We start from the raw sequence: 23,989 nt of genomic DNA, 5'->3' as shown, positions 1-23,989 counted from the left end.
CATTACCAATTCGGTTGGCATGTGATGCGTCACCCTACGGCATTGGAGTGGTGCTGTCGCACAAATTCTCGGACGGCTCCGAGAGGCCAGTAGCCTTTGCGTCACGATCACTAACCTCAGCCGAGCGTAACTATGCCCAGATTGACAGGGAGGCCCTCAGCCTAGTGTGGGGAGTGAAAAAGTTCAATCAGTATCTGCACGGGCAGAAATTCACCTTGCTGACTGATCACCAGCCTCTTGTCTCCATTTTTAATCCGAAGGAGGGCGTTCCGGTGATGACTGCGCAACGACTACAAAGATGGTCACTTTTTCTAGGGGCGCACCACTATGAGATTGAATATAAGGGCACGAAACAGCATGGAAATGCTGATGGGCTATCACGCCTGCCACTGCCTACTGCGGAGGAAGCACCAGCAGTGGATCCTGTCGAACTATTCCATTCGACTATAGTTGAATACCTACCGGTAACTAACGCTTGTATCGAAAAGGAAACCCGAAATGACCCGACACTGTCTCGGGTATATGATCTGACGGTGAAGGGATGGCCAGCATATGGTGACTCACTGTTGCCAGCATTCTCGACAAGGAGAGAACAGCTGTCAGTGTGCCGGGGGACCTTGATGTGTGGATCCCGAGTGGTAATTCCACCCAAGTTAAGGGATAGAGTGCTCAATGAGCTTCATGAGGGTCATCTGGGAGGGGTAAAAATGAAAAGCCTAGCCAGGGCTTATGTGTGGTGGCCGGGAATCGATAAACAAATCGAGGACCTGACCAAGAGCTGCTCAGGATGCCAGAAAGTCCAAAATGCACCACCACAGGCCCCTCTACACCCATGGGAGTGGCCCTCATCTCCATGGCAACAGGTGCATATTGATTTTGCTGGTCCATTCATGGACTCAATGTTTTTAATAGCCGTGGATGCGCACTCAAAATGGCCTGAGGTCATCAAAATGTCCTCCACCACCACGGAGAAAACTATTGCAGTCCTATGGACCATTTTTGCCAGGAATGGCTTGCCAGAACAGATTTGCTCCGACAATGGACCACAGTTTGTGTCCGAAGAGTTCCGGAGGTTCTTGAAAAAGAATGGGGTAAGGCATTACACATCCGCCCCGTATCATCCAGCCACAAATGGATTGTCAGGGTTGGGGAGCCACAGGGCCGTATAAATACGAGGCCGTGCTCTCCGGGCGAGGTAGGATCTGGACCCAAGTGCAGAAACCAGACAAGAGACACATATACCGTACTTTGTTTGAACTTTACTAGATTTACACATAACTAGATTAACAAGGGACACAGCAATATACATAAGAACTAGAGACAAGAGAACTCGAGACAGAAACACAAAGCATACATAAGAACTAGAGACAAGTTACAAGACAGCTAGTCAAGATAGGAACTCAGGACAGCTTCCATGAGGAAGCCCACTTGTCTATACTGAGCTTGCGACAAGCTACCACAAGGGGCCAACGGCTTGCCGAGGCACAACTCCAGACAAGCTACACCAAGGGTAATCGGCTTATCAATGCAAAGCTCAAGACAAGATCCCAACAGCTCCCACATAGCAACACGCTTGTCCAAACAGCACCTTACCAAGACAAGCAACTTAACAGAACAACAGACTTAAGAACATCTTAAATCCAGAGACAAGAACACAGACTTAGATACATAGCTCGAGAGAACTATGGCAGCCAGCTAGTGAAGGCAAGCTGCCATAGAGAAAAGGCTAGTCACACAGAGCACCTAGTCAAGACAGAGGACATTGTCAAGACTAACTCCCTGGTCCACCCTAGTGAGGACTGAGCACTGAGTGAAACAACCATAGAACTTATATACCAAGAAAACCAGGTGAAACCCATGAACAGCTAACAAGCCATTAAGAATTAACACAGAGCTAGGAACAGTTAACACAGGAAACTAACAAGTGAAGGTGCCATCTAGAGGTTAGGAAAGGGACTGACTGGCACCGTCACATGGATTGGCTGAGAGGTTCGTACAAACCTTTAAGAAGGCAATAAAGGCTATGTACAATGACAACATTCCGCTGCAGCATAAGGTGGACAATTTCCTGTTCGCCTACCGGAATGCGACACATGCAGTCACCAACCAGGCCCCAGCCATGATGTTCTTTAACCGAAGGTTAAGATCTCGCCTGGATTTGCTCAGACCAAACGTACGAAGAGATGTTGAGAGTAAGCAATTCCAGCACATTCATGAGAAGCCAACAAGGAGCTTCAATGTAGGGCAACCAGTCTTGGCCCGCGACTACCGAACAGAAAAATGGCAGCCAGGAACGATATGCACATGGCAGGGCCCACTAATGTACACAGTGGACGTTGGGGAGAGCATCGTGAGATGCCATGCTGACCAGATCCTAGAGTCACAGGAACAAGTCAACCCCATGCCTCGCCCATACGTACCTGGTGATGAACCCGACATACATGTAGCATCTACCCCAGAAACAGTAGCATCGGAAGCTGATGAACCAACCGACGACAGGGGGCCAGAATCGCCTCCACACCAAGAGCAAGACACTCGGGAAAGGCGCTATCCAGAAAGGATCAGGAAGCCTCCCCAAAGACTGAATTTATAAATAGACTATTTTCAGCTAATGTTGCATGTTAAAAGTGTTAATTGTAATTAGTTTGATATTTAATTGTTAAATGAGTGTTATGGTACTGTTAATCTAAAAGGGGAGGAATTGTAATGTATATACCTTTAAGGGGGGAACTATCTTTTACAGCTCATGTATACTGTAGTACCGGCAGTGACCACACCTGTATATAGCACTGAGTAGTAATCTGTACAGTTCAGGTCCCGTGTCAGCCACGTTGAGTAAACACCTGTTGTACCGCTCTCCGCAGTCTGTGTCTTATTATACACGGACGCAACACACAGCGCCTCATGGATGCCCGGTTTTGAGCTGCTAGATTTGTTCTGAATCTATCCCATGTAGCACGGTGGTAGTGCCACACAACACGATGGAGGGTGTCCTCAATATGAAGACAGGACTTTGTCTCCACAATGACTGTGCAGTGGTCACTGCTGCCAATACTTTGTCACATTTTTTGTCTTATAACACTCCTGTGAAGCACCTTGGGACGTTTTACTATGGTAAAGGTGCTATATAAACAAAGTTGTTGTTGAATCAACCGGGTTCATGATTAAGCTGCAAGTTTTCTCTCCAACTCCCACCTTGAATCTTAGGACTAGGAACATAGAAACAGAGGGAGGCCATTCAGCCCCTCGAGCCTGTTCCGCCATTCTATTAGATCAGGGCTGATCAGTATCTTAGCTCCATCTCCCCGCCTTGGTTCCAGAACCCTTAATACCCTTAGTCAACAACAATCTCCGTTTTGACATTTCCAATTGACCCCCGGCCTCAACAGCTTTCTGGGGGAGAGTTCCAGATTCCCACCACCCTTTGTGTGAAGAAGTGCTTCCTGACATCACCCCTGAACGGCCTGGCTCTAATTTTAAGGTTCTGCCCCCTTGTTCTGGACTCCCCCCACCAGAGGAAATAGTTTCTCTCTCTCGACCCGATCAACTCCTTTAATCATCTTAAACACCTCGATCAGATCACCCCTTAATCTTCTAAACTCGAGGGAGTACAAGCCCAGTCTGTGCAACCTGGCCTTGGCTGATTGGCCCGAGGAGGCCGACACTTTGTAGAAAGTGCAGTATTTATTAAGCGGGCACCTGTAGGTTCCTTGTTGTGGGATGGACTAGTTGGTCCCACCGTGTCTCTGCCGCTGGTTCCACACATCCTGATGTTGGGTTTTGGTTATGTGGCTGGAACAATTTATTAAAATACCTTAACTTCATATCTGAAGTGCTTGTTATGCGAGTTGGCTGGTGAAGTTCTTGCACATGTGGATCTCCAGCTGTGGACTCTGATGGACTCCAAGCACTTGGAATGGACGAGGGTCAGATGTCTTCATTTTCTTTTCCATAATTGGTTCCAGATGATGAACCACGAACACAGAATTTATTTAAATGCAGAGTATTTGAAGTCTGTAGCTGTAGCCCACTGTTATTGGGGAAATGGCTCTGGTGTATTTTTTATTATTTAAATGACTTTAGTGCTGTTGAGAGTGTGCGGGGTGAGGGGCTCTGGCTATTTATACGTACTTGTCATTCTGGGAGGTGCTGGGACCGGGTCAGTCCGTTTGATTAGGTACTAACACAAGATGAAGCAACGTGATGTTGCCTCACACCTTAGATCAGTGACAGCAAACGTTGCTGGGGGTCGCGACCCACTCGAAGCTCCCCAGTGAATGACACTTCCTGCACCGTGAGTCTTTGCCCAATAGGAATTGGGATAATCGTGTCCTTCAAACCCTCTCCACTACTGGGTGAGATTCAAACCCAGGTACCACAGAAAAAAGGTCAGATTTCTAACACACGGTGACGCTCGTCCCACTTAGTCAGTGGGATTCTCACAGCCTTTGACATAAGAAAACTACTCGGCACTTGGTCTAAGCGTTAAACAAAGCTTTAATCAACTGTTTTACAACATGGAGGTCTAGTTGTGTCCTTCACTAGTTCCTGTTAAGAATGTCCTGCGCAAGCTGGGCCCGTGCCCGAGTATTTATACTCTCCCTGGACAGCGCCACCCGTAGGCCGCTCAGTATTATTTCATAAGTCTTTCTTTCGTGAATGACTGATTCATGTTAGCCTTCATTACCAATGGAGCCCCAGGAGACTCCAATGTTAACCACATCACACAGCTCGTCGACAGCTCGACCCCAGCAGTACGCCGCATAGTTAACCTTTCCACTGCCAGACCGGATAAGGAATCTCTTGTGTCCCTGAGCTGACCAGGCCGTTATACACCCGCCCGTTATACACCCGCCCGTTATACACCCCGCCCGTTACACACCCGCCCGTTGTACACCCCGCCCGTTATACACCCGCCCGTTATACACCCGCCCGTTATACACCCCGCCCGTTATACACCCGCCCGTTAAACACCCCGCCCGTTATACACCCGCCCGTTATACACCCCGCCCGTTATACAGCCGCCCATTATACACCCGCTCGTTATACACCCGCCCGTTATACATCCCGCCCGTTATACACCTGCCCGTTATACACCCGCCCGTTATACACCCCGCCCGTTATACACCCGCCCGTTATACACCCGCCCGTTATACACCCGCCCGTTATACACCCGCCCGTTATACACCCGCCCGTTATACACCCGCCCGTTATACACCTGCCCGTTATACACCCTGCCCGTTATACACCCGCCCGTTATACACCCCCCATTATAAACCCCGCCCGTTATACACCCGCCTGTTACACACACCCGCCCGTTATACACCCGCCCATTATACACCCCCCATTATAAACCCCGCCCGTTATACACCCGCCTGTTACACACCCCGCCCGTTACACACCCGCCCGTTATACACCCCGCCCGTTACACACCCGCCCGCGGTGTACACCCGCCCGTTGTACACCCGCCCGTTACACACCCGCCCGTTATACACCCCGCCCGTTATACACCCGCCCGTTATACACCCCGCCCGTTATACACCCCGTTATACACCCGCCCGTTATACACCCGCCCGTTATACACCCGCCCGTTGTACACCCGCCCGTTATACACCCCGCCCGTTATACACCCGCCCGTTACACACCCCGCCCGTTATACACCCGCCCGTTATACACACACCCACCCGTTATACACCCCGCCCGTTATACACCCCCCATTATAAACCCCGCCCGTTATACACCCGCCCGTTATATACCCCGCCCGTTACACACCCCGCCCGTTATACACCCGCCCGTTATACACCCCGCCCGTTACACACCCGCCCGTTACACACCCGCCCGTTATACACCCGCCCGTTGTACACCCCGCCCGTTATACACCCCGCCCGTTATACACCCGCCCGTTACACACCCGCCCGTTACACACCCGCCGTTATACACCCCGCCCGTTATACACCCCGCCCGTTATACACCCCGCCTGTTACACACCCGCCCGTTACACACCCGCCCGTTACACACCCCGCCCGTTACACACCCGCCCGTTATACACCCGCCCGTTATACATCCCGCCAGTTATACACCCCGCCCGTTATACACCCGCCCGTTATACACCCGCCCGTTATACACCCGCCCGTTATACATCCCGCCAGTTATACACCCCGCCCGTTATACACCCGCCCGTTATACACCCGCCCGTTATACACCCCGCCCGTTACACACCCGCCCGTTACACACCCGCCCGTTATACACCCCGCCCGTTATACACCCGCCCGTTATACACCCCGCCCGTTATACACCCGCCCGTTATACACCCCGCCCGTTATACACCCGTCCGTTATACACCCGCCCGTTATACACCCCGCCCGTTATACAACCGCCCGTTATACACCCGCCCGTTATACACCCCGCCCGTTATACACCTATACACCCGCCCGTTATACACCCCGCCCGTTATACACCCGCCCGTTATACACCCGCCGTTATACACCCCGCCCGTTATACACCCGCCCGTTATACACCCGCCCGTTACACACCCCGCCCGTTATACACCCGCCCGTTATACACCCCGCCCGTTATACACCCGCCCGTTATACACCCCGCCCGTTATACACCCGCCCGTTATACACCCGCCCGTTATACACCCGCCCGTTATGCACCCCGCCCGTTATACACCCGCCCGTTATACACCCGCCTGTTATACACCCGCCCGTTATACACCCTGCCCGTTATACACCCGCCCGTTATACACCATCCTGGCCCCTTGACCCCCTGTTATACACATGTATTTATACAGCTTCATAGAATGACATCGAGTCTATAGCGCAGAAACAGGCCATTCGGCCCCGCTGCTCCGTGCCGGTGTTTGTGCTCCACACCAGCCTCCTCCCACCCCTCTTCATCTCACCCTGTCAGCTTAACCTTCTATTCCTGATATGTCCTGGGGTCAATATTTATCCCTCAACCAACATCACCAGAACAGACTATCTGCTCATTTTTCTCATTGTGTGTTGTGGGATCTTGCTGTGCACAACGTGGCTGCCACCTTTGCCTACATTACAATGACTTCACTTCAGAAGCACTTCAGTGTGGGACGTCCCGAGGATGTTAACGGCGCTAAATAAATGTAATTTTTTTTTCAACCAATCCGATTGACAGCTCAGGGGGAATTATCTCATTGGTTTGTGGTATTTACCTGTTGTTTATTGATATTCGCCACAGCACATTCTACCAAAAAGAAGCCAGCAGCCGCTGTAAACCAGGCAAATGTTGCAGTGTTCGCAAACTGCTTTCTGTGGCCATATCTGTTTCTAACCGAGCACGTTGTAAACATTACAACATAATGCTTGAATAAGGTTCAAAATTAACCACTAAAGTTACCCACTGTATCTCAGGAATGCCAGTAAAGTCTTTCCCGCGCATTTGTCGTGTGTATTTACACAGCGCCTATCCTCGTGTTTATACAATGCCTATGACATCACTCAGAAACATTACAAAGTGACCTTTTTGTAAATGTTCTAACTGTTGCTTTATGGCCAAACAAAGCAGCCATTTTGAACACAGTAAGATCCCACAGACGGCCAAGAGGTGAATGACTGGTTAACCTGCGTCAGATGGCGTTGAGGGAGGATTGTTGGCCAAGACACCCAAAAAAATCCATGCTCTTTGATCAAGTAGTGCAGTGCCAGCAGGACCTCGGTTTAACAGCTCGCCTGAGGAACGGCACCTCTGACCATGCAGCACTCCCTCAGTACCGCACAACCCTGTGGCCCAGAGGTGGACGTGCGCTGAGTGCGGCCAAGCTTCCAGCCACCCTGATGAGGCGGTGACAATATCAGTTGGACCAGGTCACGGAGCAGGAAGTGGCTGCGGTCATTCTGATGGGCCAGAATCCTGCTGGTCAGAGGCTCGGTCCAATGCTGGAGGATTTGACCGATGCCGGGAGCTCAGTGCCCTTCGACCCCCCAGCACCACACTGACCGTGTGCTCTAGCTGTGCCTCAGGACCGCCAGTGGCTCCGCCTCTGATCTGGAGAATCAAAGACACTGAGTCAGTCGAAGGCAGATGTTTGTGGAGCTGATATTGAGCTCGAAGCACTGGATAGCCCGGGGATTGCCATTGCAGACACTGCTCCAATCACTTTGTGCCAGGATAGAACCCCTGATGAGATTTAATTAAAAAAAAATTAAAAACACATCTCTTTCTGATCGTTGAGTAAAGATGTTTTGAGTTGAGAGCTGCAGAGTGTGGAGAATGCAAAACACGGATAGGGCAGTAACCCAATCTGGAAAAGTCATTGTTGGGACAGATGGAAATAATTGAAATCTTTCGAGTTTTTGGGATATGCAACAGTGTGAATGTACGAGCGATCCGACTATTCACTGTGTGCCCTGCACTCTGAGACTCAGCGCTTGAAACCGGGGCCACACCCGTCCTGTCACTTCTCCACCTCTGACCTGCCCCTGCCACTCCTGCCCAAAACAATTAGCCCCACCCAATCAACCCTCAACACCAGCTACAACAGCAACAGCAAGACTGGAGGGAGTTGGATCATGGCCAGTTTCATTAGATAGATCTGTAATGGATTCCCTCCTCCATGCTCCATCTAGGAACACAATCTTCCCCATCAAGAACAGAGAATCATACAATCATAGTTCTTTGATGAAGTAGAGGAGAGGGTGGATGAGGGCAGTGCGGTTGATGTTGTGTATATGGGCTTTCAAAAGGCATTTGATAAAGTGCCACATGCTGTATTAGACTTGTTCGCAAAATTGAAGCCCATGGGATTAAAGGGGCAGCGACAGCATGGATACAAAACTGGCTAAGAGACAGAAAGCAGAGAGTAGTAGTGAACGGTTGTTTTTCATACAGGAGGGAGGTATACAGTGGAGTTCCCCAGGGGTCAGTATTAGCACCACTGCACTTTTTCATATATATTATGGCCCAGAAATTCGGGTCGGGGGCTACCCGCGGGTGTAAGCCCCCGACCTGCACTTACCTTGCGCGCCGGCCGTTGAGCTGTGGGCCCCTGTGGAATTCCGATCCGGGGCCTGCTCCAGCTGCCGGCGTGCAGTGCTTGCGTATCCCAGGGGCGCAGTTAGTTCGATGCATCCCCTGTGATCACATGGGCCATGGGGAGCCAATCGGAGCAGGGAATGCTTCATTCATAAGTTTGACAGGACGAGCTGTCAAACCTATAAATACTATAAGCCCCAAAACATCACTAAATCTTCAAATAAATTTTAAAAAACATCACATTTTTTAAATAAACTATAAATTACATGAAATAACTATTTTAAACAATAATTTAAATTTTTGAAAAAATATAATTTTATTTTCTAACGGGGCTAAAAATAAACTTACCTTTCTTTAAAGTATTTAAAAATAATAAACCTGTGGAAAAAATGTTTTAATTTTAATTAATTCACCACTTACCTTGTTAAAAGCCGGCCTTGCAACTGCTTTTTAAATGTCTAACTTCTGCAGACTTACCCTCCCGGGAAAACCTGCAAAAAAAACCTAAGTTCGATGCGCACGCGCTGCCTCTCCCGCGCACGCGTTCAACCTCTGAACCCCTGCTTTCAGGGGAACGGAAGTGCCGGTTTCCCGCGCATGCGCAGTGCATGCAGGAAACTGGCACTTCCATTGGGCCTACGGGTGAGTACCCCGTGCGGACTCACCCGTGAAGACCCGAATTTCTGGGCCAATGATCTGGACTTGGGTATACAGGGCAGAATTTCAAAGTTTGCAGATGATACAGAACTCGGAAATGTAATAAACAGCGAGGAGGAGGGTAACAGACTTCAGGACACAGACAGACTGGTGAAATTTAACGCAGAGAAGTGTGAAGTGATACATTTGGTAGGAAGAATGAGGAGAGGCAATGTAAAGTAAAGGTGCAATTTAAAAGTGGGTGCAGAAACAGGGAGAGCTGGGGGTGTTTGTGCCCCAGTCTTTGAAGGTGGCAGGACAGGATGAGAAGGCTGTTCAAGCACACGGGTTCTGGGCTTTATTAATAGAGGCACAGAGCACAAAACAAGGATGTTATGCTAAACGTTTATAAATCATTGGTTCGGCCCCAGTTGGAGTATTGTGTCCAATTCTGGGCACCACACTTTAGGAAGAATGTCAAGGCTTCGAGAGGGTGGAGAGGAGATTAGCTGGATAACTTTTCTGATGCTAATCCACAAATTACCAAATTTTTTTAGTTCAAAACCTGCGACGATAGGATTGTGAATTCTCAATCTCTGGGATAAAGGTCCATCCCATAACCTCTAGGCTACCATACCCACATCCACCCACAATTCGGCACACACTGTGAGCGGGCAGTACTGAGGGAGCGCTGCACTGTCGGAGGGGCAGTAGAGAGAGAGTGCTGCACTGTCGGAGGGGCGGTACTGAGGGAGCGCTGCAATGTCGGAGGGGCAGTACTGAGGGAGCGCTGCACTGTCGGAGGGGCAGTACAGAGAGAGTGCTGCACTGTCGGAGGGGCGGTACTGAGGGAGCGCTGCAATGTCGGAGGGGCAGTACTGAGGGAGCACTGCACTGTCGGAGGGGCAGTACTGAGGGAGCGCCGCACTGTCGGAGGGGCAGTACTGAGGGAGCGCCGCACTGTCGGAGGGGCAGTACTGAGGGAGCGCCGCACTGTCGGAGGGGCAGTACTGAGGGAGCACTGCACTGTCGGAGAGGCAGTACTGAGGGAGCGCCGCACTGTCGGAGGGGCAGTACTGAGGGAGCACTGCACTGTCGGAGGGGCAGTACAGAGAGAGTGCTGCACTGTCGGAGGGGCGGTACTGAGGGAGCGCTGCAATGTCGGAGGGGCAGTACTGAGGGAGCACTGCACTGTCGGAGGGGCAGTACTGAGGGAGCACTGCACTGTCGGAGGGGCAGTACTGAGGGAGCGCCGCACTGTCGGAGGGGCAGTACTGAGGGAGCGCCGCACTGTCGGAGGGGCAGTACTGAGGGAGCACTGCACTGTCGGAGAGGCAGTACTGAGGGAGCGCCGCACTGTCGGAGGGGCAGTACTGAGGGAGCACTGCACTGTCGGAGGGGCAGTACTGAGGGAGCACTGCACTGTCGGAGGGGCAGTACTGAGGGAACGCCGCACTGTCGGAGGGGCAGTACTGAGGGAGCACTGCACTGTCGGAGAGGCAGTACTGAGGGAGCGCCACACTGTCGGAGGGGCAGTACTGAGGGAGCGCCGCACTGTCGGAGGGGCAGTACTGAGGGAGCACTGCACTGTCGGAGAGGCAGTACTGAGGGAGCGCCGCACTGTCGGAGGGGCAGTACTGAGGGAGCGCCGCACTGTCGGAGGGGCAGTACTAGGGTTGCAAAATTCTGGGAATTTTTAAAAGAGGAAACTTTCCATCGGAATTTTCGGGAATTTATGGGAATTTTGAGTTTTTTTGCACACTGATGGTTTTTGTCTCTGACCCTTATATTATCTTTGTCGTCAAAATAGACATACTGTTCCATACAAATAAAAACAGGCTTTCAAAACTTTATTTAGGTTATAATTTTGAACTTTATTGAACCCCCACAAAAAAGACCCATCTAAAATACAATAAAAAAAGCGTCAGCTTATTTAGCCTGTAATTTGTCCTTATTTTGTCCCTTTGAGTCTTCTACTCATGAGTCTTCTGAGTCTTCTACTCCTCATTGCTCCTCCTGATTCTCTGACTCTGGCTCTGACGTGTCCATTTCCTCCTCTGTGTCAGTGTCTAGCTGTGTGGTGGACACTTCTGTATCTGGCTCAATAAGTTGTAGGTTCGCCCGGATAGCCACCAGTTTCTCCACGCTCTTGTTAGTCAGCCTGTTGCGCACCTTTGTATGCGTATTCCCAAAAAGTGACCAGTTTCGTTCAGAGGCCGCTGATGAAGGTGGGATTTGGAGTATCACCGATGCAATAGGTGACAGGGCCTCAGATGCACAAAGTCCCTTCCACCAGGTATGTGCACTGATATGCTTGCATGATTCCCATATCCCATCCCCATTCCAAAGACCTTGCTTGGTAGAGAACTTTGCCAGACTTCCCAGAACTTTGCCCACATCCAGATTGAGATGGTGTGAGAGGGTAGAAATCACACTGTAAGTGCTGTTGATCTGTTCTCCAGAAAGTATTGGTCTCCCAACATGCTTTGGGTCCAGCATGTATGCTGCAGCATGAATCGGCTTGACACAAAATTCTTGACGCGTCTGTATGAATTGAACAATTGCCTTCTCCTCTGCTTTGAGCAGCAGGGATGTGGGTAGGGCAATGCTGATTTGTTCTTTTAAATCAGTAAAAAGCCTGAGAACATCTGACAAGACAGCGTCATCTCCTTCAATCTGAGCAATTGCAGATGCTACTGGTGAGAGTAGTTTAAGGCTGCTAACCACTCTCTCCCAAAACACATCATCCAGCAGTATTTTCTTGATGGTGGTTTCCATATCCCCAGACTGGGATATTGCCATTTCTTGCAGCGACTCCTTACCCTCCAGAAGGCTGTTGTACATTATGACAATGCCACCCCATCTAGTGTTGTTGGGCAGCTTCAGTGTGGTGTTCTTGTTCTTTGTCATTTGCTTGGAGTTGTAGGTTGCTGCAACTACCTGTTTTCCCCTGACATACTTAACAACTTGCTTGGCTCTCTTGTACATTGCTTCCATGGGTCTGAAACCCATGATGTCCTTGAGGAGCAGGTTAAGCCCATGAGCTGCGCACCCAATAGACGTAATATGAGGGTAGGCCTCCTCCACTTGAGCCCAAGCAGCCTTCATATTCGCAGCATTGTCAGTAACTACTGCAAAGACCTTTTGTGATCCAAGATCGTTGATGACCGCTTTCAGCTCATCAGCAATGTATGTGCCTGTGTGTCTGTTGTCCTTTGTGTCTGTGCTCTTGAAGAACACTGGGAGAGGAGTGGAGACGATGTCGTTTATGATGCCCTCCCCTCGTACATTTGACCACCCATCTGAGATAACTGCAACACAGTCTGCCATCGCTATCGTTTCTTTGAGCTTTCCTTGGACTCTGTTATACTCAGCCTCCAGCAAATAAGTAGACAAAGCATGTCTGGTGGGAGGACAGTATGCAGGGCGAATAACATTGAAAAATCTCTTCCAGTACACATTGGCTGTCAGCATGAGGGGTGAGCCTGTTGCATATACAGCTCGAGCAAGGCACTCATCTGCATTCTTCTGGCTATGGTTAGCCATTGTATCAAAGAACCTTCCAAGTGGGCCAGGAGTTGCTGATGATAAGGAGCCTGATGCTGAATGAGAACCATCATCTTCTTGAATGGAAGCAGAGGAACTCTGGGCTGACTGCTGTGAGCTTTGAGTGAAGTTGTTGCATTTGGATAAATGCTGCTGCATCTTTGTGGCATTCTTTACATATGGCTTTCTACAGTGTTTGCACATGTACACAGTCTTTCCATCTTTAACGCCTGGGGTAAAATGCTTCCACACATCCGACGGTAAACGTGGCATTGTTCTATGCAGAGAAATAAAGGGCATTCATCTCTGTGTCGAACTGCGGTCGATCAGCATGATTGCAACAGGGTGAGTACATTTTTGCTGATGCTCCATGTGATGGAAGCATGACCTGTACACACACGATGCTACATCACCAATAGTGTATTATTTTGTATATTTTAAATTGAAGGACAACAGAGTTCAACAAGTAACTGGTTTATTTGGTATAAAGTCTGATTTACTTACTGCATCATCACAACATCAGCAGAAAACAAAATGATTTCCCTCAGGACCCCTAACCTGGATCTTAAAAAAACTATAGCAGTCTTACAGATGCCTGCAGGCCAATCACAATTCGATATGCAAATATTACAAATAGAGGGAGCTAATCGCTCATCCACTCATCCAACCAATCAGGACACATTTGTTCACAGTCACACACAAAACTTGTAATTATTCAACAAGCCAAGTAAGAAGATAAACATATAGGGCTAGAAATTCAGTAGGCTTTGTGCCCAGTTTTCGCCCAAAGAGGGCTTTTGCGCCACTTGCTGAGCTTTCGCCGATATTCAGCGCTGCGGTAATGGCGGCGTTAGCCAGTAGCGCTGCGCCGCCACCGATGATGTCATCGGTGTGCGCAGTGCCCCGCTACCGCCCCGCTACCGGCCCGACCGCCATATTTAGTTGCGGCCGCCTCTTCCGCAGCGGCCGCAAACAGCGATCAGAAAACGGGGCCGTCCTGTAGCGTTAGTGGGGCGAGTTAAGGCGGAGGTGCGGTCGGCCGCTTTTTCAGCGGCCGCCTGCCCGCACCTCCTTCCCCGGCCTCCTCCACCACCCCCCCGCGGCATTGCCGGCTGTTTTCCGGGAGCCCGGCACTTCTCCATGGTGCCGGGCTCATTTGCCGGCACTAGCGAGCGGCGATCTCGCTGTTGCAGGCACCTCCCCCTTAAGAGAGGGAGGAAGGCCTGCAGTACCGCAGCCTGCCGCTCCGCAGCGGGTGGCGCTGCGGCACCTAGCGCGCCGATATTCAGTTTCAGCGCCCCAAGTGGGGGCGCCGAAACCCTTGAATAGCGGCCGCCTTCGAGTTGGGGCGCTGAAACTGAATTTCCGGCGGGCGCAAGTGGCTCCGCGCGCAGCGGTACTTTCTGGGCGCGAGCGAGCTGGCCGCCCCAAACTGAATTTCTAGGCCATATTGATTAAGAAATTCCTTAATAATTAAGATTCCATCTCTGTTAGTAATTTTAAGAGAGGACCTGTGGAAAAAAAAGAAATACAAAAAAACAATATTATGCTAGCATGTGCTTTTTTGGGCAAAATTCCCAAAATTCCCAAGCTAAACTTCCCGTGGAAAATTTCCGGAAATTTACCGGAACCTTTCCACCCCTTTGCAACCCTAGGCAGTACTGAGGGAGCGCCGCACTGTCGGAGGGGCGGTACTGAGGGAGTGCCGCACTGTCGGAGGGGCGGTACTGAGGGAGCGCTGCACTGTCGGAGGGACAGTACTGAGGGAGCGCTGCAATGTTGGAGGGGCAGTACTGAGGGAGCGCCGCACTGTCGGAGGGGCAGTACTGAGGGAGTGCCGCACTGTCGGAGGGGCAGTACGGAGGGAGCGCTGCACTGTCGGAGGGGCAGTACTGAGGGAGCGCCACACATTCGGAGGGGCAGGTCTGATGGAGCGCTGCACTGTCGGAGAGGCAGTACTGAGGGAGTGCTGCACTATCGGGGGGCAATAATGAGGGAGCGCTAGTACTGAGAGAGCGCTACACTGTCGGAGGGGCAGTACCGAGGGAGCGCCGCACTTTCGGAGGGGCAGTACTGAGGGAGCGCCACACATTCGGAGGGGCAGGTCTGATGGAGCGCTGCACTGTCGGAGAGGCAATACTGAGGGAGCGCTGCACTATCGGGGGGCAATAATGAGGGAGCGCTAGTACTGAGAGAGCGCTGCACTGTCGGAGGGGCAGTACCGAGGGAGCGCTGCACTGTCGGAGGGGCAGTACTGAGGGAACGCTGCACTGTCGGAAGGGCACTACTGAGGGAGCACTGCACTGTCAGAGGGGCAGTACTGAGGGAGTGCTGCACTGTCGGAGGGGCAGTACTGAGGGAGCGCTGCACTGTCGGAGGGGCAGTACTGAGGGAGCGCTGCACTGTCGGAGGGGCAGTACTGAGGGAGCACTGCACTGTCGGAGGGGCAGTACTGAGGGAGTGCTACACTGTCGGAGGGGCAGTACTGAGGGAGTGCCGCACTGTTGGAGGGGCAGTACTGAGTGAGAGCTGCACTGTCGGAGGGTCAGTACTGAGGGAGCACTGCACTGTCGGATGGTCAGTACTGAGGGAGCGCCGCACTGTCGGAGGTGCAGTACTCAGGGAGAGCTGCACTGTCAGAGGGTCAGTACTGAGGGAGCGCCGCACTGTCGGAGGTGCAGTACTCAGGGAGAGTTGCACTGTCAGAGGGTCAGTACTGAGGGAGCGCTGCACCGTCACATGGGCAGTATTGAGGGAGCACCGCACTGTCGGACGGTCCGTACAGAGGGAGCGCTGCACTGTCGCAGGGGCAGTACAGAGGGAGGGCAGCACTGTCGGAGGGTCCGTACTGAGGGAGCGCTGCACTGTCGGAGGGGCTGTACTGAGGGAGCGCTGCACTGTCGGAGGGGCAATAATGAGGGAGCGCTGCACTGTCGGAGTGGCAGTACTCAGGGAGCGCCGCACTGTCAGACCGGCAGTACTGAGGGTGCGCTGCACTTTCGGAGATGACAGTACTCAGAGAGCGCTGCACTGTCAGAGGGGCAGTACTGAGGGAGCGCCGCACTGTCAGAGGGGCAGTACTGATGGAGCGCTGCACTGTCGGAGGGGCAATAATGAGGGAGCGCCGCACTGTCGGAGTGGCAGTACTGAGGGAGCGCTGCACTGTTAGAGGGGCAGTACTGAGGGAGTGCTGCACTGTCGCAGGGGCAGTACTGAGGGAGCGCTGCACTGTTAGAGGGGCAGTACTGAGGGAGCGCCGCACTGTCGGAGGGACAGTACTGAGGGAGCGCTGCAATGTTGGAGGGGCAGTACTGAGGGAGCGCCGCACTGTCGGAGGGGCAGTACTGAGGGAGTGCCGCACTGTCGGAGGGGCAGTACGGAGGGAGCGCTGCACTGTCGGAGGGGCAGTACTGAGGGAGCGCCACACATTCGGAGGGGCAGGTCTGATGGAGCGCTGCACTGTCGGAGAGGCAGTACTGAGGGAGCGCTGCACTATCGGGGGGCAATAATGAGGGAGCGCTAGTACTGAGAGAGCGCTACACTGTCAGAGGGGCAGTACTGAGGGAGCGCCGCACTTTCGGAGGGGCAGTACTGAGGGAGCGCCACACATTCGGAGGGGCAGGTCTGATGGAGCGCTGCACTGTCGGAGGGGCAATACTGAGGGAGTGTGGCACTGTCGGAGGGGCAGTACTGAGGGAGCGCCACACTGTCGGAGGGGCAATACTGAGGGAGTGCGGCACTGTCGGAGGGTCAGTACTGAGGGAGCACCGCACTGTCGGAGGGTCCGTACTGAGGAAGTGCTGCACTGTCAGAGGGACAGTACTGAGGGAGCGCCGCACTGTCGGAGGGGCAATACTGAGGGAGTGTCGCACTGTCGGAGGGGCAGTACTGAGGGAGCGCCGCACTGTCGTAGGGGCAGTACTGAGGGAGCGCCGCACTGTCGGAGGGGCAGTACTGAGGGAGCGCCGCACTGTCGGAGGGGCAATACTGAGGGAGTGTGGCACTGTCGGAGGGGCAGTACTGAGGGAGCGCCGCACTGTCGTAGGGGCAGTACTGAGGGAGCGCCGCACTTTCGGAGGGGCAGTACTGAGGGAGCGCCGCACTGTCGGAACGGCAGTGTAGAGTGAGATTTACGCTGTATCTAACCCGTGCTGTACATGTCCTGGGAGTGTTTGATGGGACAGTGCAGAGGGATCTTTACTCTGTATCTAACCCGTGCTGTACCTGTCCTGGGAGTGTTTGATGGTATTATGTCCGTGTATCATTGAGACACGGACTGCAGGAGTTGGTTATAACAAGTCTTTACTGAATGGAGGCGTCCTGGAACTACAATGCAAATGTTACTACACAGGCTTATATATACAGGGGTGGTCACTACTGGTACTGCAGTATACAGGGGCTGCAGAATATAGTTCCTTCTGCAAAGTACATACACGACAATTCCTCCCCTTTTAGCAAAACAGTACATAACATTCGATTAACAATGACATAACATATTTACAATTACAGTTGCTAGATACATTAGTTGAAGTTAAGCAATTATAAGTTCAGTCTTTGAGGAGGCTTCCTGATTCTGTCTGGATAACGCCTCTTTGGGGTATCAGGTTCTTCTGGCAAAGTTGAGTCGGGATCAATGTCGTTGTTTGGTTCGTCTGCTTCCAATATCACCGATTCTGAGGTAGTTGCAATTGGTACTTCGGTTTCATCGCCAGGTGTATCAGATCGTGGTGTGGAGTTGACATTTCCCAGTGACTCTAGAATCTGGTCAGCATGGCGTCTTACAATGCTCTCTCCAACATCCACGGTATACATTAGAGGTCCTTGCCGTGTACAGATCGTTCCTGGCTGCCATTTCTCTGTGCGGTAGTCCCGGGCCAAAACTGGTTGACCTATCTTAAAACTCCTGGTCGGCCTTTCATTCATATTCTGAAACTGCCTGTTCTCCACATCTCTTCTGATGTTTGGCTTAACCAAATCCAAGCGGCATCGTAGTCTTCGATTGAAGAACATCATGGCTGGAGTTCGGTTGGTAACCACATGTGTCGCATTCCGGTAGGCAAACAAGAAGTTATCCACCTTGTGCTGTAGGGGTATATCTTCATTACACATTGCCTTGATAGCCTTCTTGAATGTTTGAACGAACCTCTCGGCCAATCCATTAGTGGCTGGATGATATGGGGCGGATGTGTAATGCTTAACACCATTGTTCTTTAAGAACCTCCGGAACTCTTCAGACACAAACTGTGGTCCATTGTCGGAGCAAATCTGTTCAGGCAGCCCATTCCTGGCGAATATGGTTCGTAAGACTGTGATAGTTTTTTCTGTGGTGGTTGAGGACATTTTTATTACCTCTGGCCACTTTGAATGTGCATCCACCGCAATTAAAAACATCGAGTCCATAAATGGACCAGCAAAATCAATGTGCACCCTTTGCCATGGAGATGAGGGCCACTCCCATGGATGTAGAGGGGCTTGTGGTGGGGCGTTTTGGACCTTCTGGCATCCTGTACAGCTCTTGGTCATCTCTTCTATTTCTCTATCGATTCCCGGCCACCACACAAACGCTCTGGCTAAGTTTTTCATTTTTACCCCTCCCAGATGACCCTCATGAAGCTCATTGAGCACTCTATCCTTCAATTTGGGTGGAATTACTACTCTGGATCCACACATCAAGGTTCCTCTGCACACTGACAGCTGTTCTCTTCTCGGCGAGAATGCTGGCAGCAGTGGTTCACCATGTGCTGGCCATCCCTTCACCGTTAAATCATAGACCCAGGAGAGTGTCGGGTCATTTCGTGTTTCCTTTTCTATGTTTGCATTCGTCACAGGGAGACATTCAACTATGGTCGAGTGGAATATCTCCACTGGATCCACTGCAAGTTCTTCTTCCACCGTCGGCAACGGTAGGCGCGACAATCCATCAGCATTCCCATGCTGTTTAGTTCCTCTGTACTCGATGTCATACTGGTGTGCCCCTAGGAAAAGGGACCACCTCTGTAGCCATTTTGCTGTCATTATTGGTACGCCCTTCTGAGGGTTGAAAATGGAGACAAGAGGTTGATGATCAGTTAGTAGAGTAAATTTCTGACCGTGCAGGTAGTGATTGAACTTCATCACCCCCCACACCAGGCTGAGGGCCTCTCTGTCAATCTGGGCGTAGTTACGCTCGGCTGAAGTTAACGAGCGTGACGCAAAAGCTATCGGCCTCTCTGAACCATCAAGGAATTTATGTGACAGTACCGCCCCAATGCCGTAGGGAGACGCATCACACGCCAGTCTTATCGGTAGTGATGGGTTGTAGTGAGCCAATACTTCTCTTGAAGTGATTAGGTCTTTACTCTTCTGAAAGGCCCGCTTACATTCATCGCTCCATTTCCATGCTACTCCCGTTTGTAGTAGGGCGTTCAGTGGGTGCAGAATTGTGGACAAATTCGGCAAAAACTTATGGTAGTAATTCACCAATCCGAGGAATGACCTCAGTTGCGACACATTTTCAGGTGCTGGAGCCTTAACTACCGCTTCAATTTTGTCAGGGGACTTATGTAACCCCTCTTCATCAATCACGTGGCCACAATACGATATCTGTTTCTTAAAAAACTCGTACTTGGGGCGATTGGCCCGTAGCCCATGTTCACGTAGTCTAGTGAGCACCTGCTCTAGGTTGGCAAGGTGTTCACTGTCATCTTCACCTGTCACTAGGATGTCGTCCAAATAACACTGAGTCCCCGGAATCCCTTGCAGGACTTGTTCCATCGCTCTTTGCCATATCGCCGGAGCTGATGCTACTCCGAATACCAGTCGATTATACTGGTAAAGACCTTTGTGAGTGTTTATCGTGAGATACTTCCTAGAGGATTCTTCAACCTCCATCTGCAAATATGCTTGTGCTAGGTCAATTTTTGTAAAACACTTCCCTCCAGATAGTGAGGTGAAGATATCATCTATCCTTGGAAGAGGATATTGTACTGTGTGAAGGACTGGGTTCACCGTCACCTTGAAGTCCCCACAGATGAGAACCTTCCTTGGCTCCTCAGACTTATTGTTTAACGTTTTCTTCATGACAGGAACGATGGGTGTCGCCCACTCGCTCCAGTCTACCTTAGATAACACGCCTGCATTCTCCAGATTCTCCAGCTCTGCCTCGACGGCTGGGCGAATTGCATATGGTACCGGTCTTGCTTTGAAAAACTTGGGAATTGCATTCTCTTCTATTTTTATCGAGGCGGTTATGCCTTTAAGAGTTCCCAGTTCTTGTTGAAATACCTCTTTGGCGTTAGCTAAGATTGTTGACAATTGTCCAGGAGTGACGTTGTCATCCTTTTTACCAGCCACCGTCCGTGCCTGAATGGAGTGCCAGTCAAAACTTATCTTTCTGATCCATTCACGTCCCAATAACAGTGGTCCACCATCTTGCAGTATGTACAGATACAATTTCTGTCTTTCCTTGCCGTTGTATTCGACAGGCACCCTTATTTTTCCTCTGGGGTATACTTTTTGCCCCGTATACGTCTTCAAGACAATGGATGTCTCTCTCAAGGGTATGTGTGAGAATAGCCGCTCGTAGTCTCGTTGATTCATGACGGTTAGAGCTGATCCTGTATCCAATTCCATTTTGACTTGGGACCCTGCTATCGTGAGGGTGACCCAAATGGTTCGGTGATCCTCTTTTGCGATTACGTTGTGAAGTTTGAGACAGCTTAGTCTCTTGTTCCCGGATTCACTATCGCTCATCTGGTCTTCGGAACTACTGTCCGTCATCTTTTGTACTTTCCTGTACGGTTCCTTAGTAACCTTTTTGTTGTCGTTGGTCTTCTTCCCAGACCTGCAAACTCGTGCAATGTGTCCCATCTTTCCGCATTGCCTGCATATTTTGTCCTTGGACCAGCAGTCCTTCTGGTCATGGGTTGTTCTGCCGCAGCGATAACATTTGGCAAATCCCTGTGTCATTTCGTGGGTGCCATATTCCTGTGGCTTTTGCTGTATTTCTGCAGCTCCCCTTGCTGCTGCTTTGTACGATACTGCCACGCTGAAAGCCTTATCTAGCGTCAGCTCTTTCTCTGAGAGTAACCTCTTCTGGGTTCCTTCACTCCGGAGTCCACAGACAAATTTGTCCCGTAAGGTATCTGCCAGTCCTGCTCCGAACTGGCAGTGCTTTGATAGCTTGCGTAGTTCCGTAAGGTAATCAGCATTGCTCTCATCTTTATGCTGATTTCTCCTGTGGAATTTAAATCTTTCTGCTATCAGCAGCGGTGCAGGATTTAGGTGTTCCTGTAGGATAGCAACAATTTCGTTAAAACTCTTCACCTTCGGTTTGGCTGGAGTAATCAGGTCCCGCAATAGGCTGTACGTTCTTGCGCCCATTAAGTTTAGCAGTACCGATGCCTTTTTCTCATCGGCTACTTCGTTTGCCTCGCAATATACCTCGACTCGTTCCACATACGTGGTCCAGTCCTCTATTGCATTATCGAAGGCAGTGATATTGCCAGTCTTCGGCATCTTGGAAATCTAAGATGGCGCCTTCCGCACTTTGCCTTCTTCCCCGCTGGATTAAGATGGCGCCTCCCGCGCTTTCTGTCTTCTCCGCTGTTGCTATCGCTGTTGCTGGCGTTTTATGCCTTGATGGTGACGCCCTATGGTCTTGGGCGCACATCCCCCCACGCTGCTGCTAACGCCGCTCTCCGCGGTTCTTTCTTCCTTCTGGCCTTGACCTCTGATAACTTCACTTCAGGGATGGATCCCCATGAGGTGGTGCAGACTGTAGGTAAGTTCGTATCTGCTCGTCGCCAGTATTATGTCCGTGTATAATTGAGACATGGACTGCAGGAGTTGGTTATAACAGGTCTTTACTGAATGGAGGCGTCCTGGAACTACTATGCAAATGTTATTACACAGGCTTATATACAGGGGTGGTCACTACTGGTACTGCCCTGGGAGTGTTTGATGGGACAGTGTAGAGGGGGCTTTACTCTGTATCTAACCCGTGCTGTACCTGCCCTGGGAGTGTTTGATGGGACAGTGTAGAGGGAGCTTTACTCTGTATCTAACCCGTGCTGCACCTGCCCTGGGAGTGTTTGATGGGACAGTGTAGAGGGAGCTTTACTCTGTATCTAACCCGTGCTGTACCTGCCCTGGGAGTGTTTGATGGGACAGTGTAGAGGGAGCTTTACTCTGTATCTAACCCGTGCTGTACCTGCCCTGGGAGTGTTTGATGGGACAGTGTCGAGGGAGCTTTACTCTGTATCTAACCCGTGCTGTACCTGCCCTGGGAGTGTTTGATGGGACAATGTAGAGGGAGCTTTACTCTGTATGTAACCCATGCTGTACCTGCCCTGGGAGTGTTTGATGGGACAGTGTAGAGGAAGCTTTACTCTGTATCTAACCCGTGCTGTACCAGCCCTGGGAGTGTTTGATGGGACAGTGTAGAGGGAGCTTTACTCTGTATCTAACCCGTGCTGTACCTGCCCTGGGAGTGTTTGATGGGACAGTGTAGAGGGAGCTTTACTCTGTATCTAACCCGTGCTGTACCTGCCCTGGGAGTGTTTGATGGGACAGTGTAGAGGGAGCTTTACTCTGTGTCTAACCCGTGCTGTACCTGCCCTGGGAGTGTTTGATGGGACAGTGTAGAGGGAGCTTTACTTTGTATCTAACCCGTGCTGTACCTGCCCTGGGAGTGTTTGATGGGACAGTGTAGAGGGAGCTTTACTCTGTATCTAACCCGTGCTGTACCTGCCCTGGGAGTGTTTGATGGGACAGTGTAGAGGGAGCTTTACTCTGTGTCTAACCCGTGCTGTACCTGCCCTGGGAGTGTTTGATGGGACAGTGTAGAGGGAGCTTTACTCTGTATCTAACCCGTGCTGTACCTGCCCTGGGTGTGTTTGATGGGACAGTGTAGAGGGAGCTTTACTCTGTATCTAACCCGTGCTGTACCTGCCCTGGGAGTGTTTGATGGGACAGTGTAGAGGGAGCTTTACTCTGTATCTAACCCGTGCTGTACCTGCCCTGGGAGTGTTTGATGGGACAGTGTAGAGGGAGCTTTACTCTGTATCTAACCCGTGCTGTACCTGCCCTGGGAGTGTTTGATGGGACAGTGTAGAGGGAGCTCTACTCTGTGTCTAACCTGTGTTTTATCTGCTCCCAGGCACTGATACTCTTCACTGTGGTGAGAGATATTTCCTCCAACAAAAATGTGTTCAAAAATGAATCTATATGTTGCGGGGGGGGTGGGGGGGGGTAGTGTGAGAGAGTCTGGGTTTTAACCAGACAGGATAATTGGTAGTAAGGGGAGGATGTGTCTGATTTTGTATAAATGCATATCCAGAGATGAGTCATTAAGACGTTACTTAATGATCTGTCGGTATTTATAGTTTGAGTTTTGAAAATGGACAATTCAGCCTGTGCTCCTGCCCCAGTCGCTGCACTGTACAGGTCAAAGCTCCAGCTCACCGTGTCCCCCACAGGCCAGGCTGCAGTTGCTCACAGGGGCGAAGAGCCCTTGGGACGTTAAGCAAAGTCTAGACAGAGTCTCTCTTCAGCTCTGAGTCAGACACAGCTGGTCCTTCAATAAACTCTGCTCCGTGCCCTGAACATGAGTCCGGGTGGCGCTGGGTTCTTCTCCGACCCAGATAAACCTCTCCTTAAATATTAAGCAGAAATGTTCCCCTTGTACTTGAACTATTTCACTCAGCCCGCGGACATGTCTCGTTCAATACTGACCATCATTAATACTCACACACACTTCCAACAAAGGCCCGAAATAACAACAGAACACGCAATAAAGGCCCATCGGCTTTTTCAG

Source organism: Somniosus microcephalus, chromosome 23 (assembly GCF_052327205.1).
Source record: "Somniosus microcephalus isolate GS21.2 chromosome 23, FLI_Smic_1.0, whole genome shotgun sequence".
In the NCBI taxonomy this organism is placed as follows: Eukaryota; Metazoa; Chordata; class Chondrichthyes; order Squaliformes; family Somniosidae; genus Somniosus; species Somniosus microcephalus.
Note: the sequence above shows the minus strand (reverse complement) of the source record.